A 12,107-nucleotide genomic window follows, 5' to 3' on the forward strand; every position below is an offset into this window, starting at 1 on the left:
TTCGCATTTGTTGTCCAGGTACAAGATGGTGTTTGTCCCGTTCACAGGCATTAACAACCACTGTCGGAATGTAACACTCTCAGCTGGGTTGTTGGCATCAGAGAGTATTGAATCATATAAATGGCTTCTAAATTCATTTTTATAGTCATTTGGTCGACAGCCTAATCTTGTAGTGACGGATCAAGACCCTGCTATGAAACAGGCTATTGAGGAGGTTTTCCCTATTAGCAGACACAGATTGTGTATTTGGCACATAATGAAAAAAGTGGCAGATAAGGTAGAGTATGCAACATTTTTGGTGTTTTTGTTGGTGTTATTTTTAATTATTATAGCTTTTTGTAATAGACTGATTTAAAATGCATTTATTTGTTAAAGGTTGGGCATGAGTTGTGCAATAATGATGAGTTTAAAAGGAGGATGTGCGACATTGTTTGGACTGATTCGATTGAGCCCGAAGAATTCGAGAGACAGTGGAAGTTGGTGATGATTGAGTTTGGTCTCACTGAAAACAAATGGATTGATGATATGTTTGGGATGAGATCCATGTCGATTCCGGCTTTTTACCGGCATGAGCCAATGTCAGGTCTTATGAGAACAACTTCAAGATCAGAGAGTGAGAACCATTTTTTTTGTCAGGTTGCTAATTCACAACTCACACTCGTAGAGTTTATGAATCATTTTGATAGGGCACTGGATGTTCAAAGGTTCAATCATAGGAAAAATGATCATATTTCAAGATATACTGAGCCAGCTGATTGGAGTCAAACTACATTGGAAAAAGATGCTGCTAAGATTTACACCAGGTCTATATTTTTTGATCAGCAATTAGAGATACATGGAACAATTTCCGAATGTTTGCCGATGGACACCAAAGTTGAAGGTCCACGTATCAGAATATTGTTGAAGGATTTTAAAGCACATGGAGATGGTTTATTGGAGGTATTTTTCATGTTTTTTTAGATATGCGAATCCGTTACATTACATATGCGATTTTAGTTTATTTATTTTACATTATTTTTTTAGAAATGCGAAATTGTTATGTTCCACATGCGATATTAATTTTACTCACTTACATGATTGTTAAACATGCGATATTGTTTATGTTTATACATGCGATTTTAAACCTTATTATTAATTTTTTTTGGTTATTTGCTAGGTGTGGTTCAAGAATCTCGAGAATGATGTAACTGCACAGTGTAGCTGTTTGCGTTTTGAGCAGTATGGGCTGCTATGCAAACACATATATTTTCTTTTCAAGATGTTTGGTGTTAGAGAAATACCAAACAATTATGTTATGAAGAGATGGACGAAGGATGTTGTGCCGAATGAGTTAAATGTTAAGTACAATCTAAATGTGGGGGGCAAGGATGTGCATCAGAGGGCTAAACGGATTGCTCGTGAAATTATCCACACAGGGGAGTATTTGGTTAGTAATTTGATTTCCGACTTTGATCAACTTGTCTTAGTGAGGGATCAAATGATGCAGCTTAAAGAGAGAGTTGATCAGAGTCGCATAACCAAGCAACTTGATCCAAAATTTGACCGATTTTCAAAGTTGATTGGTTATCAACAACCAGTAACTAATGCTCCCCCCACTGTTCGTGTGCCTGCTGGTATAAGAAACAAAGGCCGCGGCTCGCATAGAAGGATTAAATCTAAGAAGGAACAAATGATCAGCCGCAAAGAGAAAAGGTCAAGGACATGTAGCATATGCAATGAAAAAGGTCATGACATTCGGACTTGCGGCGAGCTTAAAGCCAAACAACAAGGTAAACAGGGAAAAAATAAGATGAAGGGTGTCCAGATTGAAGATGGTGTGAGAGACAAAGACAATGAGGGTGAAGACGACGAAGAGGAAGATGACTTTGAAGATTACATCAGTGATGAGGGATCTGAAGAAGAAGATCAGTGGGAAGAGGTGTCTGGAGATGAAGATGACAAGGATGAGTAATGTCTTTTTAAATGTAAATGCGAATTTGTAAGAAACACATGCGATTTTATATTCATTAATGTATATCATTTTTCACATGCGATTTTAGTATTATAAACATGCGATTTTTATATGCATCAGTTTAATTTTAGTTTATATGATTTTTCAAATGCGATTTCTCTTTTAATACATGCGATGTTGAGTTATCTTGTTTTTTTTTTATGTTATAGTGGCAAAGATCCCTAATTCATTTATGCGATTTTTAAATTATATTAAAGCATAATATTTGTTCAAAACATATATCCAAAATACAAAATATTGGTTATTGTCAAACACAGCTACAACCATAAAATGATTTAACAGAAATTTAGTTACTTGAAGCAAAGATTTTGTCACGTTCAGTAGAGCTGAACTCCATCTTCTCCTTCACCGTGTTTAGAGCATCTGTCAGGAAAGAGAAAGCTAAGTCATCAGCTCGAGATTGCTCTTTTATGTGATCCAAAGCTTTTTCCCTGAAGCTTGATGGTGGTTCTTGAAGTAGCTTTTCCCATACTGCTTGATTGTTCTTGATTTGTTCAAGGATTTTGCCCTGCACATCAAGAACCAGATGAGAAGAGTTGACATCAGTGGTTATTTCTGTCAACGTGCGAGTTGACAATAGCTCCTTGATTGCAATGTTTTTGATTTTTTCCATATCTTCAGCTGCCATTTTTGTTTGTGTCTGTGTGTTTTGTGTGTGTTTTATTTGGTATTCTATGTCTTAATATGGAAGGTAGTTATCAAGGTTTTTTATATTAATATAGTAAATTTATTATATAGGTAGGGTGGTAAGTTCAGTAGTATTTATTGTAAAATTCATCATTACATGTCAAATTATAGTCACATCGTTAATAAATTAAGGTTTTTTATATAAAATAATATCATTTTTAGTTTTTATGATTGGTAGTTGTTTTTTTTTGTATTTTTGTTACAAATTTTATTTTTTTTAAAGTTTTGTTTGCAGCCTTATTCGAAATCGCATTTGATTCGAAAGAAATTCGCAAACTGTAAGAAACAAACATTTAAATGTCCCTTTCTATGATATCGCATGTTTAATTTATATGAAATCGCACACTATATGAAGGGGATATTGAAAAGTTTGATATCGCATTTGTATTATCATGAATTCGCAAACTCTATAAAATTTCAAAGAATTCTTAACTTTTTTACTGATATCGCATATGCATCCCATGAATTCGCAAACTATATGAAATTTCAAAGAATTCTTTTTTTTATACCGAATTCGCATTTACATTATCAACGTTTTCGCACATGATTTGTCAATCTGCAGCATCTTCTTCGATAATCAGTGCATACAGAATTTCTAAATTCATCAGAAGTTTTCTCAGAAGAGTTTGTTGAAATAGGAATCGATCCATTTGGTGAATAAGAATCGTTCTGGTTAACTGTTATAATTTCGGTTTTCGTTTTGATTTAGGATCTTACGTTATGATTTTTGACGTTATGATTTTTGAGGTTTTGTTCGCCGTTTATCAGGTTCTTTGATCTTAAATTTGACGATTTTAACCTTGGCGGTTTCCTTTTTATTAATCCTATGTTGACATTTTTAATAGAAAAAGGCGTTGTTTATGAAAGATGATCTGACGGCTGTGGACGACGCGTACATAATGTACGATTAGGTTATTTGTATGATAACCGGCCTCTACATATATATATATATATATATATATTTAAAAAAATCTAGATGTTTGTATAAATAAGGGCCTGCTAAAAGACCCAAAGTTTTTTAAATAAGTGCATGTTTAAAAGTTTTTAAAAAATGGCCCAATTAACAAGCTCAAGTGACTAATCTAAACTAAAATAAGGGCCTGCTAGATCAGGAAGGGAAACAAAACGTCGCACTGTCGCAGTCAGTATAGTATATCGCACAGGGAATTGGGAAGAGGGAAACTGGAAATAAAACGTCGATCATCATTCGACCAGGTCAGGGAATTTTGCAATTTCGCAGTGATTCAGACTTTCAGTGATTCAGTCGCAACACGACAACAGTGAGGAGATTTGTGAATAGGGCCCAAATTTGTTTTATCTATTTCATAACAATTATCGTAGTATTATGGATTTTACTATTTATATATTTGATTGAATGATTGATGGGTTTATATTATATGAAGATTCGCGAATAGGGCCCAATTTTTTTTATCTCAAATAGGGCCATTTTTTTTTGTGATTTTCAAAGACGACCCTAATTGGAGAGAGAAGAAAACAAAAGATTCAATGCAATTACACGCAAACAAAAAAAATCATTAACATAAGAAAGTATCCCTATTCAATGATAACTCTAAAACTCATGCTGAGATAAATATAAAATCTTAAACTACATGTATCTACAAACAATTAGATAAGAATAATAATAATCAAATTATTAATTATTATTAATTTACGTCTTTAGTCCTTGGACTATGAGATCTCCTCCAAACCGCCTCTCTAAGATCCGCCGAACCACCCTTAATTCCCTTTGAGATTTACCCACAAATGAAATCGGAATTCTTCCTAACGGATAGATTCAGTCCGTTTTAGTGAAAGTCGCCATTAAAAAAAATAGATAAAAATTATTGTGTTTATTTCAACTACTCTCTTGTCAACAATTTAGACAGTTAAACTATAAGAAAACATTAATGCCTGATACTCCTAATAAACAGATTTTATTAGGATCCAAAACGTGTATAGTTTTGCCTATGATATTGTATGGCATGGATGATAAAATTGTTACAAGTCCTTTGAAGAATATTACATTAATTATAAACACAGTATTTTCATCATTATCATTATACTTAGTAAATCCCATCAATAGCAAAACTAAGGTAGGGTCTGAGGAGAGTAAAATGTAGACAGCCTTACCTCTACACCGTAGGAATAGAAAGTCTGCTTCCAGTGAGACCCCAGCTCAATTATAAAGACAGTATTTTAAGTGTGGAAATTGTTTTGTCCAATTTAACAAGGATAAAATGCACATAATTTTTTATTAGACAAGTTGTGTAAAAAAGTCACCTACTTTAAATCAACTTTAAACCATGTACTACACTTTTATTCAACTTTTTAATATCATAAGTTTTTTTTAATATAAAGTTGGTTGATCACTTCTGATTTGGAGCTTCGTTATGAAGTTTTCTTTGCATTACTCATGTTACACCAGTTAAATATTTGTGACCACGTGTCCATCTCTTCTATGCATATCAATTGTTTCCACTACCTCTCCACATCTCGATACAAAACAAATGCATATTATTATATCAACAGAATTGTAACAGGTATATGTGTTACCGTTAGGGACACATATTTATAGTATATAATATTCAATATTTTTGTGTGTAATCTAGGTGTCTTACGCTAAAAAACAAGAATTCACTGAATATGTGTAACTGACACTAGTAAAGAAGGTCATGGTGTACCACTAGTTATTATATTTGAAGTAGTAGGTGCGCTCGCGCGTTGCTGCGGAAATACTTCTCAATTCTCATCTTGAACAAAATTATAAAATTATGAATGGGTAAGAAGAAAATTAAACAAAGAATAATTTGACATTCTTTTACTTCAGTTCAAAATTTTAAAAAGAATAATTTATAAATCGCAATCAAATTTCATATCATATCATTAAAATTTTAAAAAGAAGAACCGAATCAAGTAACATAGTTTTTAAGTAACACATCATCAATTTATTGGTTCAACATTTGTACTCCATTAAACAATTCTCACAAAATATTCAACATTTATATTTCAGAAAAAGGGTTATGTGTACACTACATAGTACAATATTGTACCACAAGACTTCATATATATTATAAACATCTTTATGTATTTTTCCTCATGAAGAGAAATAACTATGGTTGGATTAACCTACTTGACTCAAAGAATTTATAAATATATGATTAGTATCAAATAAAAAGTATGTTTTTTTTTTAGAAATCTAAGAAGCCATATTATTATATGATATTAACACGTGTTTTTTTTTTTAATTTAAGGTGAAAGGGTATTTTGGTCTATTTACTTTATATCTAAAAATGCCCTAGGTTTAGATTTGAATTATGTTCTCTTCATCTCCATGTAGGGCTGTAAACGAACCAAACATTCGACGAACAGTTCGTGAACCGTTCGGCGGGAAGTCCGTATGTGTCCGTTCGTTTATTAAACAAACGAACACGAACAAGAAATTTCGTTCGTTTAGTTAAATGAACAAACATGAACAGAGGTCGCGTTCGTTCGTTTATGGTCGTGAACGTTCTGTAACGTGTTCGCTTGTGTTCGATAGTTCATTAGTGTTTTTAGTTTTTATATTTATTTAAATATATCAAAATTCTGACAAATTAAATATCTAATAAGTGTCAGTTTATTATATATTTTGTTCATAAATGATTGTTTGTGTTCGTTTGTTTCCATTTGTGTTCATGAACATTAGTTTGTGCTCATTTGTGTTCGTCAACATTTGTTGCCTAAAATTAACAAACAAACACAAACGAACACGAACAAGTTCATCATTTCCTTAACAAACGGACACAAACATAAAATCTTGTTCGATAAGTGTTTGTGAACGGTTCGCGAACACATATTTTTTAACAAACGAACACGAACAAGGTCTTGTTTTTGTTCGTTCGGTTCGTTTATAGCCCTATCTCCATGGTCACCTATACTCCTCCTCCTCCTCCACCACCACCACCACCACCGCCAACATCCACCCGGAAATGTCAAATCCACAACAAGAAACCGTCATTGTCACCACCACCACTTAACCACCGTCGACAAAACCACATCCAGATCTGTAATTGAGCTTACGACGTCGTTTGCAAGTCATCAGAGCATGGCCGGCCCTGAGGGTGGGCGGGGAGGACCACCGGCCAGGGCCCGATTTTTCGAAGGGCACGTTATTTAAAAAATGATATGTATATCTAAAAAAAATAAATTAATAGGGTATACCCATACAAACACCAACATAGGCTCACTTACAAAACTATTTTTAAAGTTTAGATTAGTTATTAGCCATTGTCATTAGGTTTAGACCTCCCAATACCCAATCTCGTTAAGGCCTAATGACACGTTTTTTCGAGCTCGAACAGGGTACATGAATTCTCAGGGCCGGCCCTGCATCAGAGCTTTATTGTTTAACCAAGCTTCATACAAAGGCTGCGTATGGCATGGTATGAAGAAAATTAAAGAGAAATTTGACTATATGGCTTCATTGCGTTTTACGGAACACCACTCAAAACAAAGATCATTAAGTTTTCCAATAACCATTTTCATTACTGCTTCATTGTGTTTTATAGAAATTTGATTCTATGGCTGTTGTATATGAGTGATGGGTATAAGAGAAAGTCAAATCGGGAGGGTGAGACTTTGTATACTGATTTGAGGATGGTGATTATTGTGTTCGTTGGCCGGAGTAAGAATTTAAGAGAATGAGAAGGATCTGGTAATACTGCAATTGGAGCTAGAAATGGTGGTGTGAAGGTTATGTCTTCTTTTTGTTTAAATGTTAGGGTTAAATATATGATTTTAATATTTGTTTGTTTTATTGTACGAGAGAGAGTCAAATCAAGAAATTTGCAGCATCTTTTTATTGCGTTTTATTCTGTTTGTTAGGGGTAATTCTGTTGTTTTAATATTTGTTTTTTTATTGCATTTTATTCTATTTGTTTTTTAATTATATGGTGTTGTATATGAAATTTCCATAAAATGGTGGTGTAAAGGTTAGTGCTCTGTTTGTTTTAACATATGTTTTTTTATTCCCTGGATTCATATCGCTACATGTTTATAAAACACAATGCAAGCTTATTTGATTTAAAAAACAACGGAATCGGTTTATTACGTTTTTTAATTTGTTTACTTCGTTGCGTTTCACGATTTGTTTTTTGTATTGCGTTTACAATCTAGGTTTTCGAATTAAGTCATTGCGTTTTACAAAAAAAAAAAAAAATGAAAAAACACATTTTTTTTGTATTTTTAGTCCATTGCGTTTTAGAAACAACACATGTTTTTTTGTATTTTTAGTCCATTGCGTTTTAGGGAAAAAAAACAATAATTTTGTGTTTTAAGTCCATTGCGTTTTAGAAAAACATTTTTTCTTTGTCTTTTTAGGCCATTGCGTTTTAGAAACAACATATTTTTTTATCTTTTTAGTCTACTGCGTTTTAGCAAAAAAAACCCATATTTTTTGTGTTTTTAAACCATTGCGTTTTAGAAACAACATATTTTTTGTGTTTTTAGACCATTGCGTTTTAGAAAAAATGCATTTCTTTGTGCTTTTAGTACATTACGTTTTAGAAAAAAAGACATTTCTTTGTGTTTTTAGGTCATTGCGTGTTAGAAATATCACATTTCTTTTGTGTTTTTTCCAATTGCGTTTTAGAAAAAAAAAAGAGTAAATTATGATTTTGGCCCTTGTGGTATATCACTTTTACCTTTTTAGCCAAAAAAAAATTTTAACATCCGAGCTTCCAACGTTTTTTTAACCCTTTTGGCCACTAACATTTAATGGATGGGGTTAGTGTTAGGGGCCAAAAGGGTTAGAAAAAAATACGTTGGGGTCTTAGATGTTAAAAAATTCTTTTTTTTGGCTAAAAGCGTAAAAGTGATATAACCGTAGGGGCTAAAATCATAATTTACTAAAAAAAACATTTTTTGTGTTTTTTATCTATTGCGTTTTAGAAAAAAAAATTATTTTTGTGTTTTTTGTCCATTGCATTTTACGCATCTGGGTTATTGAAAACTTTTTTTTTTCAAAAATATAGCAATAGTGTGCTCGTTTTTATGGTGCAATTTTTATAAAAAATAACATCATGTGAAAAAAGTTATTAATGTTTTAAAAACCAAGGGGAGATTGGAGGGGAGAGAAACTATTGACTTAGATGGACTAGAATATCCTGAACAATCTCATGCGCCTCCAGTCTTTATTCAATTTAACCCACTTAATTAAAGCTCTTAATTATTTAATGAATGATCAAGATTGTTACTAACCTTCCTATACTAATAAATCTTCCTATTATATTTTTACCCTATAAATATAATGTAGTTGTATTGTTATTATAGTATAAGCTTTGTTTTAAACTTGAAATAAAATGCCTTTGATACCTCAAAGTTTCCGTAAACATAGTTACATAGTCCTACATGTTATTATAAAACTTGAGGCCTGACACATGAATCACTGAAATATATATTTTTTATTATTATTCAAAAAACTTTAATAAGTAAAATCCGATAGTTTATATACGTTTTTTAGGTTTTTAAAATTAGAACTATAAGGCCTGTAAACAGTGGCGGATCTAGGATTCACGCCAAGCCGTAACGTTTTATAAATAAGCCGTAACGAAATCGAAAAAACATCAAATTTTTCCAAAATTTACACTAAAAACGTCAAATTTTTCCGAGCCAAGCCGTAGCGGAGGTTACCCCCCGGTAACCTCTAGGTCCGCCCCTGCCTGTAAATGAAGTGAATGAACACAAACAGAGACATGTTTGTGTTCGTTTATTACGTTAACGGGCATATAATTGAACACATTTTATTGTTCATGTTCGTTTATTACGTTAACGGGCATGTCCATGTTCGTGTATCTTCGTTTGTTTAAAACCTAAACGAACAGTTTATGAACGTAAACGAACATAAACAAACAAACTTAAACGAACCTAATTTAATAAACAACACAGATGAACATAATTGAAGAAACATAAATGAACACCATTTACTAACACAAATGAACATAAAGTAATTTTTCATATAAATTAGTGATTAATTGCGATAAATTCCATTGGAAAACCTATTTTTATTACTAGAACTGTTAATTTTTTATTTAAATTAGTGATTAAATTGAAACGAACATAAACAAATGTAAATAAACGAACAAAAAAATGTGTTTATGTTCGTTCGTTTATCAAATAAACGGATATAAACGAATTTTTCGCCGAAAAATTTACGAACACTTCATAAACGTTTAATTCATTTACAAGCCTAAGAAATATGTTATCATTTATTTAATGGTAAAAATAAGTAAAATAAGGAGAAAATATTAAAAAAGAATTGGCCATTGGTTGTGTCGCAAAAGACAAAGGAGAAAATATTAAAAAAGAAATTGGCCATTGGTTGTGTCTAATGGTGGGGCCACTTTTTGTGTTTTTCCAGTTCAAGTTGCCAAGTTGGTAGAGACCTGATCTCCTGTGTCTCGCAGTCAAACCCATTAATGCATCCATTGAATCCCATGTTATTGCACGTGCCATCAAACATACGACAAATTTCTTTACCAAACAAAGTAGCTCATAATGTGTACCAAAATTTTGGGTTATTGAATTTTATCACTTTCAGTTATAGGTTTTTGGTTGTTGCCACTCATGATTAACACTTTGATTTTCGGCATCCTCAACATGACTCTTTGTTTGTGCTGGCACCACCCAGTTGACTTTGCACTAGCTTAGTTAGTTTTTTTTTGCTGACGTGGCCATTTTTTGATGATGTAGCTTGTTTTTTATGAGATGTCATGATGAGGTGGCCAATTATATATATAACAATATGTGTATTTATGTACAAGCAATAAATATCCCCAAATTCAATAATAAATCAAATCATCATCTTCATCTTCAACCCCTTATCAAAGCCTCATCTTCATCTTCATCACCGGCGATGATCTCTCCGACGACCTCCGACGATGTTCTCTCCGATGACCTCCAAAGCCTCAGCTTCAACTCCCCCGCCACCACCCGTTCCGGCACCCCCCACTCCACCACTTAACACCATCACTTACAACTCACCAAATCATAAAAACCCTAACTTCCATTTTCATCATTTTTCTGTGAAATTGATTCTTGTTACTCATGGCAGAAGTGAGGTTGAACACCACGGCGGCTGCGGCGAAGTCTACGGCGGTGACAGCGGAAGTTGTCGTGGCTCCAGAGGTGGAGAAGGTTGAAGAAGCTCTAGCGGTGGTTTATGAAAAGGATGGATCGCCGAAGACGGAGAAGATCTCTGCACACCCGCCAAAATCGATCTAGAATCAGTTGTGGTTTCAATTGATGATTTTTTCCACAGATGCTCATTTGGCTGTATGTTATAAAGATCCCGTGAATACCATAGTTTGTATTCTTGATAAGTGAGTTTTTGCATACATTTGTTGATACCAGAATCTTTAGGGGAATTGGTTGATTTGTGGTTTTTGGTTGATTTGTGGTTTTTGTTAATACCAGAATCTTTGGGGGAATTGTTGTTGGCAAAGAAGGAGATGAAAGTTAAAGACACATCTGGTGTTATAAAGAAGGAGATGAAGTTTAAAGACACGTCATCACCACGTAATCAGCTCCAACTCAACAAACTTGTGCCACGTCGGACAAAAAACTAACCAAGTTAGTGCAGATTTAACTGGGTGGTGTCAGCACAAACAAAAAGTCAAGTTGGGGGTGCCGGGTGTCAAAGTGTTAGTTGCGGTTGGCAACAAAGGCCGATAGTTGGGGGTGATAAAATCCAATAACCCCAAAATTTATTTATGTACCATTAGGCCATGTGAGCCCCTTTGGGGGCGTTATCAGACAAGTGACGAAATGCGTAAGAGATGGGTTTTAATGGGGCTTTATATCACAAGAGGGTGTAATGCTAAAGGGGTTATGTAACCCTTCAATTATACATATGTATGTATATATATGTGTGTGAGAGTGGGGGGAAACATTATGCAGAGGATTAACGCCGCGAAGATGATAATGGGAGCAAGGATTTCAACCCCCATAGCGCCCCCTGTAATGGTGTTGGGCAGCGTTATAGGGTGCCATAGCCTCCTAACCCGTGATATACCGCCCCATTACACAAGGGCTTAAAGATTATATTTTTTCTATACATTCAATTTTGATGATGTGTATCACTTCTCATATTCAAAAGCCATAAACTAATGAATCATAATCAACGTCTAAAAAATCTTACATCTAAAGTCTTTGAAAATATAAACACACATAAAACTGAATCAAATCCTAATCCTCGAGAGTCGAGACAAACACGATGAATTGAAGATATTTCGTCACTTTCATGATCATCGACATCTTTTGTAGAGGTGTTCCAAGTCTATATCAGCCAGTGTTTTCATAACCAGACCAGTTGTGTTAATTGTTAATGGTCTACATGTTGGGTTGGTTCAAAAACTGAAAGACATATATAATA

This window comes from Helianthus annuus, chromosome 5 (genome assembly GCF_002127325.2).
Source record: "Helianthus annuus cultivar XRQ/B chromosome 5, HanXRQr2.0-SUNRISE, whole genome shotgun sequence".
Lineage (NCBI taxonomy): Eukaryota > Viridiplantae > Streptophyta > Magnoliopsida > Asterales > Asteraceae > Helianthus > Helianthus annuus.